An 11,887-nucleotide genomic window follows, 5' to 3' on the forward strand; every position below is an offset into this window, starting at 1 on the left:
TGATATAACCTGCATGTATTCTTTACTAAGCACTGACTGGCACTATTTTCATAGTGCCTGCCATTAGCTATATAAATGAACAAATAGACAGGTAATACATTGTGAAACAAACGAACAATAAAAATGGCTACGTTTTTGTCATATCTGAAAGGGGATCATGGCTTATGCACTGCCAGAAAAAAAAACAGAATACACAAGCTCTGTAGGTAATTATAAAGTAAATAAAATTATATGTAATATAATATGAAATATTCCATTGTGTTTACAGCAAGTTATTGCCATTGATAATGGAACATTCTGAATATTCTGCAATTTAGGGACTGAAAATGGATGAAGTATAATGGAATGCCACCATATTACGATTTGTTTGAATATTACCCCCCTTTAATGCTAAGGACCAGTCTGACTCATCTTCAGCATGCACATTAAAAATGATGATAGATGAGTCCACTCATCTATAGCACTCCAGCAAACAACTATTTGCTTTTAGTTTACTAAAATAAAAAAATTTACTTTTTTGTCCATCAAAGGTAGATTATATTTGCCTTACAAGGAGGTATAAACAATGTAGTGAAATTTGAAAGTATACTTTTTGTGGGTACTTTATAATTGTATTTGACTGATATTGATTTAGCAATGTACAGGGCAGAAAGTGCCAAAATAGGCTCAGCACAGGAGCAGGAAATCCATTAACTGCAAATAGGTTAACAGAAATGCAAAAAGCAGCCAGGGGGTTGACTCGGAGAGGGCGCAAGTGCAGACAGCTGCAACAGCAAGGTTTATTACTTTATGCTAAGGGTGGGTGAGGATTGCATTGGCCTGAGACTAACAGGGGTATTCAATATGGAGCGAAAACTCAGTTTCTGCATTGTTTTCGCTCGGATGACGTCATTTTCACTGCTTTTACTTTTACACCGTATTCAATTTGAAAACTTTTTCACCTGTGCGAAAAGTATATTGCATTAGACCCTGCGAAAAAGTATCACCAAGGAATGGTGGCGAAAAAATGTGCAGAATTGGGGTTTTGGGGTGCAACATTTCGGAAACCACCCTGCAACCTTCTGACAGTTCCCCAAAGGTAAACTGTGTAAAAAAAAAAAGAAAAAATTCCTCAGAAGGCCCCAAAAAAAGCACTTTCATTTTGGAGGCAAAAAAAAAAATTGGAGGGTAAAAAGTTAAAAACTAGCGAACTATAATCTAGGGGGGTCCCCAGGTGTTTTTTTCATTGCAGGTGTTTGCGGCAGGTGGATTTTTCAAGTTTTTTAAAACTGCACTTTAGCAACTTTTAAAAATGCTCACCCCCATTTTCAAGTACCCAAAATTTGCTGGGACTACTTATTTTCTGCAAAAAAACTTCTAAATACTATTCTTCACCACCTTCTCAAATCCCCAAAATAGCAGCTATCGAGCCCGTTTAAAGACCCCAAAAACCTTCAGCAGGGCTAATCGGGGGTATCCAGAGTGATCCCCCATGTCAAAGCACCTTTTTGGGAGTGTTAGGGAGATTTCACTTTTGCCGGGTGCCGTTTTCGACGATTTCATATTGAATATGGGTAAAAGCACGATACTTTTTCTCCGGCAAAAGCTCCGATGTGCAGCGAAAACTTCGAAACGCATAGACGGTGAAGTTTACGTTTCATATTGAATACCCCTGTAAATAAGAGTCCTGATATTTTTGTGATTGGCTTGGGTTAGGAACCTATTACTAGGGAGTTTTTGTCAGTTAAGATTTTATTACTATTGGTTGTTGTTGGTCCTATAGCATAATTAGGAGTAGTGGCTAGTATGTATGTGTATATATTAAAAAAAAAATATATATATATATATATATATATATATATATATATATATATATATTGGGTTTTTTTTTCAAATTAGGCTCCATCTTTTTGCTTACTGGAAGGCCCACCCTGCCACCCAATGCCATTTTTTTTTCAATTCTGTTAGTTATAATAAAATTTTCCCACAGGTGAGGCGCTGCAGGCGAGAAGGTGTCACATGTGGCGCAAGAGGACACTGTGGGGAATTTACCCCTTCAAAATTAGGCCAGATATCCTACTCTTGTGGGGGGACCTGGGTGCCTTTCTGCGGATGTGCTCAGACTGTGGAGCTCATTCAGACCCACTCGCTAATTGTGGCCGCTCGCTCCCAGCGTATTTAAATTTTGCAAAGTGACGTCAAGGCAGCTGCTCGCTTGGCAAGCCATAGGCATGCCCACTATGTCTTGACGATTGATCACTTTGTCAATGTAGATGCCCATTAGCGTGTCTTTACATGCCCACTAGCACACGTCATCTCCAGGAAGTATCTTTATACATTGGTACATTCGAAGACCATCAGAAGCAATCGCAGCGCTTGTGGTTGACTCTACCCTCCTGTAAGCACTGCGAGCAGTTCAGGCTAAAAAACAACCAAGTGACGTGTTCAATGACGCTACTTTGCTAATTATGCAAACCCATTAAACTCCGTTCTGACGCCCAGACATGCCTGCGTTCGTACATCCACTCCCACGTTCACAAGCACCTTCCCCTGTTACCACCCACAAATGGCACATTCTGTCACTCAAAGTAGCGGGTAGTCTGTGTAATACGAGCGCACAATTCCCCATCGCTGACACTAGCTTGTGCACGCGCACTGCGAATTATACACATGTGCAGATGGGCGACTATCGTTCATTGCGAGCAGCCACAGCTTAGCGAGCAGGTCTGAATCAGTTCCTGTGCTCGAGTAAGAGAAGTGAGTAATTTGCAGTGCGTTTCCATCCCCTGGAGGGGGCATTATAGTCGTCCCTCATCTGGTGATATATTTAGTTTGGCTAGAGCTGATATCATAGTGCTTACTTTGCATGACAATGGGTACAGATGGCTTGATAATTGCTGTCCGGATTTGGGTAGAAATGATTCCACACATAAGAGGTGGATTTTTTTGTTTTATGCCCAGGCATGACAATGGGCTTTTCCTTATCATGGGCAACAACTGTTTTATTGAGGCCTGATTTACATAAACAACATCCTCATCAACAACATCCTAATCATCAACATCCTTATTAGCATCAGCTACACAAATATCCTCATCCAGGTGCACTTCCACGGATGCATCCTCAATTTTGCATTTCACCATGTTGACTTGTGCTGCTCATTCCCCCCAGTTGCAGAGGATGCACAGGTGGTGGAAGGAGGCTCCTCTTCAGTACAGTATTGGAAAGATCAGGCTCACGCTGACATACTTAGACTCTCCTCAGGTATTTATGAAATTTCTGAGTGCACAGTTGGATCCTGTGGCTTAATGATTTTAATTTTTTGAAACATCTACAGGGAGAAGTGCTTACATCATCATAAGATGCAGAACCACCATTTATAAATAAAGGCCAAGGCCTTAGCCTTTCCTTGCCACTTCATGTGTTGAAAGGCATATTGCCAATTTTGTCTTTCAGAAGCTAACTTTCTCTTTGATGTTTTTTCTTTACCACTGTAAAAGATTGGTTCTTTGAATTTAGATGCCCTGACTTATGCCCTGTATACCCTTGGGCTCCGGATTTAGTAGATTATGTAGACGAACCAGTATTGTCATGACTGGTGGCACTGGCAGCACCTCCAGCACTAGTATGTGGTTCCTGCTCTCCTCTCAACTGATCGTTCTCCATATCAACAAACATGAATGAAGTGGGTTACAGCTCACATGTCGATTTGTACCAATTTTAAATATTACACTATGGTATCAGTGACCTACAGTGTCACAAGATTTGTTATGAATAAGAAAAGAATAACACACTGTGCTACCACTTACAGTGTCACTAGATTTTTTTATGAGTAAAACACTGTGCTACCACTTACAGTGTCACAAGATTTTTTTAAGAGTAAACACTGCACTTCCACTTACAGTGTCACAAGATTTTTTTAGAGAAAAACACAGCACTACCACTTAGCGTCACAATATTTTTTATGAATAAGAAAAGAATAACACACTGCACTACCACTTACAGTATCACAATATTTTTTATGAGTAAAACACTGCGCTACCACTTACAGTGTCACATTTTTTTATGAATAAGAAAAGAATAACACACTGTGCTACCTCTTACAGTGTCACAAGATTTTTTATGATTAAAACACTGAGCTACCACTTACAGTGTCACATATTTTTATGAATAAGAAAAGAATAACACACTGTGCTACCTCTTACAGTGTCACAAGATTTATTAAGATTAAAACACTGAGCTACCACTTACAGTGTCACAAGATTTTTTATGAGTAAAACACTGCGCTACCACTTACAGTGTCACATTTTTTTATGAATAAGAAAAGAATAACACACTGTGCTATCTCTTACAGTGTCACAAGATTTTTTATGATTAAAACACTGAGCTACCACTTACAGTGTCACATTTTTTTATGAATAAGAAAAGAATAATACACTGTGCTACCTCTTACAGTGTCACAAGATTTTTTATGATTAAAACACTGAGCTACCACTTACAGTGTCACAAGATTTTTTCTGATTAAAACACTGCATTGCCACTTACAGTGTCACAAATTTTTTTATGAATAAACTGCGTTACCACTTACAGTGACTCGCAATATGTATGAAATATTACACTGCATTTCCACTTACAGTGTCAAAATATTTTTTATGAATACACTGCGCTACCACTTACAGTGTCACAACATGTGTTGAATATTACACTGCATTTGCACTTACAGTGTCTCAATAATTTTTAGTAATACACTGCTCTATCCCTTACAGTGTCATAATACTTGTTGAATAAACACTGCATTTCCACTTAGTGTCACAATATGTGTATATTACACTGCGGTTACACTTACAGTGTCACAATACATGTATGAATATTACACTGTGGTCTGACTGGCAGCTACACAGTAAAAAAAATATATATAGTACACTGGGGTAGTACCCAAAAAATATAGATATATTATTTAGCTTTTATTAGCATTTACTGTTTTTTACACTGGGCACCCTTGGATATACAGAGTGCTCCTAGATGGACACAGCAGCCCCTGCCCCTGGATGGACACAACAGCTCCTGCCCTGGATGGACACTGCAGCCCCTGGATGGACACAGCAGCCACTGCCCCTGCATGGACACAGCAACACTTAGAAGACACATCAGCCTCTGCCCTGTATGGACACAGCAACCCCTGGATGGACACAACAGCCACTGCCCCTGAATGGACACAGCAGCCCCTGGATGGACACCGCAGCCACTGACCCGGGAAGGAAACAGAAGCCCCTGGATAGACACAGCATACACTGCCCATGGATAGACACAGAAACCCCTGATGGACACAGCAGCCCCTGCCCTGGGCAGACACAGCACCCCTGGGCAGACACAGCACCCCTGGACAGACACAGCACATCTTCTCACTTCATGCCACAGCCAGAGTGAAATGGTGCCGATAACTGGGTATCTTTATAGTATCCAAAACCAAGGAGAATTCGACTTTGGGATGATGACATTTTGCCTCATTTTGGGATCCGCGTCTGGTGGGAAAACCCAAGCTGGACTCGGATCCCTGCCTGGATCTTGAAGTACGGGTGGGTCTGGTTTCCTGAGTACTGGGACCTGCACATCTCTAGTATTTATTGATGCTATTGAAATTATAACTGAAAAGCACAATCATCTATCTAACAAAATAATGGAAATGCTGATAATTATAAAAATGAATCACAATGGATAACTTCGGAATCCACCCCATTGCTGAAGATTCAAAAGAACAGCTGTAAGTGTGAGATGCAATACAATTACTGTATCATGATTGATGCAACCTTACATTGATTTGGAACAAACAATTTTCAGCAAACCATAAATATTTTTTTATTACATTCAAAATGTCAACACCCCAATGTCATCACTAGAATGTCAGTATGTGCCAAGTCGATATTATCAGAAAGTCGATAAGTTCACAATGTCAACATCTGAAATGCAACATGTAAAATGTTGACATTCTCAGAATGCTGACGGTAAGAATTAGCTGCCGCTGGGGGGGAAGGTTAGGGTTAGGCTGCAGGAGGAGGATAGGGTTTGGCTGTGGGGGGAGATTAGGGACAAGGGGTAGGGTTAGAGGTAGGGATTAGGAATAGGGGAGAAATACTTACTAGAACCGCCACTAATCCGAGGTCAGCACCAGTGTTGCTGAAGTTCACACTCTCCACGCTACGTAGTTCAAGCCCATCAGCGTGTGGTACATTTACTAACACAGCTGCTTCTATAACAATTATATATATATATATATACAAAAGGGCTATATATGCCCTGAAATGTTGGACTAAAATTTTCTATTGCATACAAGACTTCCAGTGCCGCCTATTTACTTTCTGTATCCACCACAACAAGGAAGGCAAGGAGACTAACATCCATTGGAGGATTAAAGTGCCGGACTGTAGGTATTCTATATATATATATATATATATATTATATATATATATATATATATAGTAATATCCAAAATAGGAAAGACCAGCACACCAGATACAATGCCAAAAATAATTTATATAAAGTGCATGTCAATAAAATCACTGGTATCCAGGAGTTAATTTTCAGTCACACATTAGAGTGCATCAAAAGCAGAGTATACTCATCAAGTCTGCGTGGACAACAAACTGGCACCAAGTGAAAGCTGCAAGCCGCCTTAATCAATGGACAGCCCGAAGGCCGTTTTGGTGCTCAGAAGCTCCATTATCATTGGGTACCTCATCAACTGAGCACCAAAACAGGGATATTTCAAAACATTTTTCTTAGATTGATAAAATGAAGAGAATGCTCTAGCTCAAACACAATCAACTAATTTGTCTGCAAAAACAGGGTAACTCAAATTGTTATGAACCAATCCTGACAGCAGCACCTCACATACACACTCGCATCCAGATGTTTTGCAATTGTGAGGATACACCTCGGTCAATGTAATAGAATGTGAGTTTTTAACTCGCACACTATTACTGACGAAAAACTCGCTACATAATAAACCTGCTTCAAGCTAGTGAGTATAGCCTGAGCAGGTGCAAGTTACACAGACACATGCACAGATCAGTGAGATCTGTGCATGATTCTGTGTTAAAAAAAAACTATTAAAAGTGTAAACTTAATAAAAAAAAAACTAACCTTTAGTGACCAACTCATTTTGACCCCTGTATTTCCCCAACCAGGACTGGCTCACTGGGCCCGGTGCAGGTTGATGAAAATACAGGGTAACCCTATTTTTTTCCCTTATATTTTCACAACCAGGACCAGCTCAGAAAAGCCTGATCCTGGTTGTGTTTTTAGGGGGGGACCTCACGTCTTTTTTTATTTTTAACATTTTATTATTTTTTTTAACACAGAAGCCATCAAGGATCTCACTGATCTTTGAAGGCTTCTGTGTAACTCAGACCTTGTAATGAAAGGTCTGAGTTTTGATATGAAAAAACTCACATGGTGTCGCACAATGTAAAAGCCTCAAACTCACAAGTTCACAGGCTATTACATTTGCCGAGTTGTTGGGCAAACTCAGACCTTCCAAATGTGTGAGAAGGTTTGAGTTTGAACTTAGACATATAGGATGCATTACGGAAGCTGCATGTTAGATCAATTTAATCAGTAGGCTGTTTCTACTGTGCAAACTATGGCAAATAATACTTGGCAAAGGAAAGGACCTTAGTGCACTCATTAACACCCTGGAAACAAGGCCTGAAGCAGGAAACAAGGCCTGTAGTAGATTAAGAAGCCCATTTACCAGTAGTCACATTTACAATGCGATCTGGATATGTTCTTCAGAATGCTTGCTGTGTGAAAAGAGCCCATCTTTGCCCTCTCCTGGTACATTTTGAGACGTGTAGCCCATACACTACAGCAGCACAACGCCATTTTCATATGGTGGTATCTTTGGTGGCCAACTCACCTGGTAAATCTGACAGCATCGCATCCCCCATAGAAACTTTTGGGGTCTGTAGCCGCTATGGGAAATGGATATATCTGCTGCAGTGTCTCCTCCATACATTGGTATGATACTTAGTAATTGTGAGTATTCCCCTAAAACTGGCATTTTCGTGAAATATGCCACAAATATTTAATGATAACTAGGACCTTTAAAATTAGACTTTGGGAAAACCAGGTTCATACATGTATACCAGTGTAGAAAGGACAAAAAAAGTGACATTTAAAGTGGCAGATGTGAAGTAAGGAAATGAAAGTATGTTTCTAATGCAAGAACGAGAGTCACTAGATAAAACATTGCTCCATATGGAAGGAAGAGTAAAAAGTTTCAAATGCGTCAAGTGAATAATGCCACTAATTGACAATTGTACATATTAGTGAAATGGAACTTTTAAAGCAACAGATCATCTCTTATCCCACAGTTGGTTCATAGATTCGGGAGCAATAATTCACATTATTAGTGATAGCAACTAGAGATGTGGGGTTCATTCTATTCAGTTACATTCGGATTTGTAAAACGGCATCTTATTGTCTATCCAGCTCTCACATGTTTTGGATCACCAATAAGATAAATCTTAATTTGGTGAAAAGAATTGAGTAGAACATGGGTCTTCAAACCATGGCCCGCAGAGCCATTCCCCATGGCCCGCCGATGGTCCGCACTACACAGAAACAAACATACCTGACAGACTCTCATTGGCTGCTGCGCCCACTGCAGGAGCCGGACTGGAGCTCACTCATGAGCTCCGCCTTCCGGCTCCCACAGTGGGTGATGGGAGAGAGGTTATAATGTCTCTCACATAGTGTAGAGTTGGCCAGGAGGACGCCGGATGGAGGAGTGGACAGTGGCAGGAGCAGGGATTCAGGTAAGTGTTGTTTTTTTTTGTTTCCCTGTCCTATATATGTAAGGGTCACTGCATAGGGGTGGGGGCACTGCATAGGGGGGACTACTACTGCTGCCACTTCATAGGGGGGACCACTACTGGGGATGCAATATAAGGGGCACTACTGGGGGGACTGCATGGGGGGACCACTACTGGGGGACTACTACTGGGGCCATTATATAAGGCACACTACTGGCGGCACTGCATAGTGGGAACTGCTGCTGGGGGCACTATATAAGGGGCACTACTGGGGGCACTGCATGTGGAGACTACTACTGGGGCCAATGCATAATGAGGACCACTACTGGGGCCACTGCATAGGGGGGACTACTACTGGGGGCACTGTATAGGGGGGACTACTACTGGGGGCACCATATAAGGGGCACTACTGGGGGCACTGCATGGGGGGACTACTACTGGGGGCACTGCATATTTGGGACCACTACTGGTGCCACTGCATAAGGGGGACCACTACTGGGGGAACTGTATAAGGGGCACTACTGGGGGCACTGCAGAGGGGGGGGGCAGTTATGGGACATAATTATTTGAGGATGGGGCAACTATCTGACATAATTAATTGAGGAGGGAAAGTTATGGGGCATAATTATAATTGTGGAACCTAATTAAAATTTAAATTAATTAATCTCATGGACTCTAATGTAAATGGTAACAAAATGTCATTACCAGTAAAGATTGTGCTGTATAGTACTTATAACTGTTATATGTACAGGACTTATTGTTAGACACATTACCGCTGCCTGGCCTGCTTAAGCACACACAAGGTTTATAAAAAGAAGTTTTTCTTTTTTGAAAAAAAAATTCACACTGCAACTGACAGTGCTGATATTAACGACAACTTGACACTGCAACTGACAGCACTTATATTATTAAGTGGTAGCAGCATGGCACGTACTGAGCATTATTGTAATACAGTGCCACTGCCTGTCCCTGAACACACGCAACTTTTAGAAAACAAAAAATAATTTTTCTGTTTTTCTCACAAAGCGCTAATAACGCAGTGGCACGGTACCTACTGAGCGATTTTGTAAAACAGTGTCACTGTCTGGCCCTGAACACACACAAGCTTTTTTTCATTTACACACTTCTGTGAGTACCAGTGTGCACCAGTAAGGTTAATGCTGCCCTGTATGATGATTAGGAGCTCTGGGCTGCACTGTGGGCAGAGTACCAGTGTGCACCAGTAAGGTTAATACTGCCCTGTATTAGGATTAGGAGCTCTGGACTGCACTGTGGGCAGTTAGAGTATCAGTGTGCAGAGCACCAGTGTACCCCAGTAAGGTTAATGCTGCCCTGTATTAAGATTAGGAGCTCTGGGCTGCACTGTGGGCAGTTAGAGCATCAGTGTGTACCAGGCTTCCCTACTCAACCGATTTGGCCGGGAGCCTCCCGATTTTTGGGTGCAACTCCCGGCCCCCCGGAAAGGCAGGCAAGCCTCCTGGCATCCCCCAGCCCTCCCGACCACCCCTGAGAATAAACCTGAAACCCCCACACACAGCAGGGGGGCCCGGTCAAGCGAATCATGCTGAATCGCGTCATCGTGGCCCCGCCCCTGCTTCACAATGCCAAAAAAAATGGCATTGTGAAGAGGGGTGGAGCCACGATGATGCATTCGTGCGGACCCACCCCGGCTCTGCCCCCAATGCGATGTCAATGACGGGCCACGCCCCCCGCTGTTAACTGACAACCAGCTCCCTCCCGGAAGGAGGGAGCTGATTGTCGGCAAGTATGGTGTGCACCAGTAAGGTTAATACTGCCCTGTATGATGATTAGGAGTTCTGGGCTGCACTGTGGGTAGTTAGAGTATCAATGTGAAGAGCACCAGTGTGCCCCTGTAAGGTTAATACTGCCCTGTATTAGGATTAGGAGGTCTGGACTGCACTGTGGGCAGTTAGTGTATCAGTGTGCAGAGCACCAGTGTGCACCAGTAAGGTTAATACTGCCCTGTATTAGGATTAGGAGTTCTGGGCTTCACTGTGGGTAGATAGAGTATCAGTGTGCAGAGCACCAGTGTGCACCAGTAAGGTTAATGCTGTCCTGTATTAGGATTAGGAGGTCTGGACTGCACTGTGGGCAGTTAGTGTATCAGTGTGCAGAGCACCAGTGTGCACCAGTAAGGTTAATGCTCCCCTGTATTAGGATTAGGAGCTCTGGGCTGCACTGTGGGCAGTTAGAGTACCAGTGTGCAGAGCACCAGTGTACCCCAGTATGGTTAATGCTCCCCTGTAGTAGGATTAGGAGCTCTGGGCTGCACTGTGGGTAGTTAGAGTACCAGTGTGCAGCGCACCAGTGTGCTCCAGTAAGGTTAATCCTGCCCTGTATTAGGATTAGGAGCACTGAGCTGCACTGCGGGCAGTTAGAGTGCCAGTGAGCAGAGTACCAGTGTGACTCAGTAAAGTTAATGCTGCCCTGTATTAGGATTAGGAGCTCTGGGCTGCACTGTGGGCAGTTAGAGCATCAGTGTGCACCAGGCTTGCCTACCCTCCCGATTTGGCAGGGAGCCTCCTGATTTTCAGGTGCCACTCCCAGCCCCCCAGAAAGGCAGGAAAGCCTCCAGGCCTCCCCCAGCCCTCCCGACCACCCCCCAGAATAAACCTGAAACCCCGCAGCAATCGTGCGGCTCCGCCCCCAATGGGATGTCAGTGACCGGACACCCCTGCCCTCTGTTAGCCGACAATCAGCACCCTCCCGGAAGGACGAAGCTGATTGTTGGCAAATATGGTGTGCATCAGTAAGGTTAATACTGCCCTGTATTAGGATTAGGAGTTCTGGGCTGCACTATGGGTAGTTAGAGTACCAGTGTGCAGAGCACCAGTTTGCCCCAGTAAGGTTAATGCTGCCCTGTATTAGGATTAGGAGCTCTGGGCTGCACTGTGGGCAGTTAGAGCACCAGTGTGCACCAGTAAATTTAATCCTGCCCTGTATTAGGAGCTCTGGGCTGCATTGCAGGCAGTTAGAGTACCTGTGTGCACCAATAAGGTTGATACTGTCCGGTAATGTATTAGGAGGATTAGGAGCTGAGTTCTGTGCTGCACTATAGCCAGTCCACTGTACTCTG

The sequence above is a fragment of the Taudactylus pleione genome, unplaced genomic scaffold (genome assembly GCF_031769625.1).
Source record: "Taudactylus pleione unplaced genomic scaffold, aTauple2 ptg000270l, whole genome shotgun sequence".
Lineage (NCBI taxonomy): Eukaryota > Metazoa > Chordata > Amphibia > Anura > Myobatrachidae > Taudactylus > Taudactylus pleione.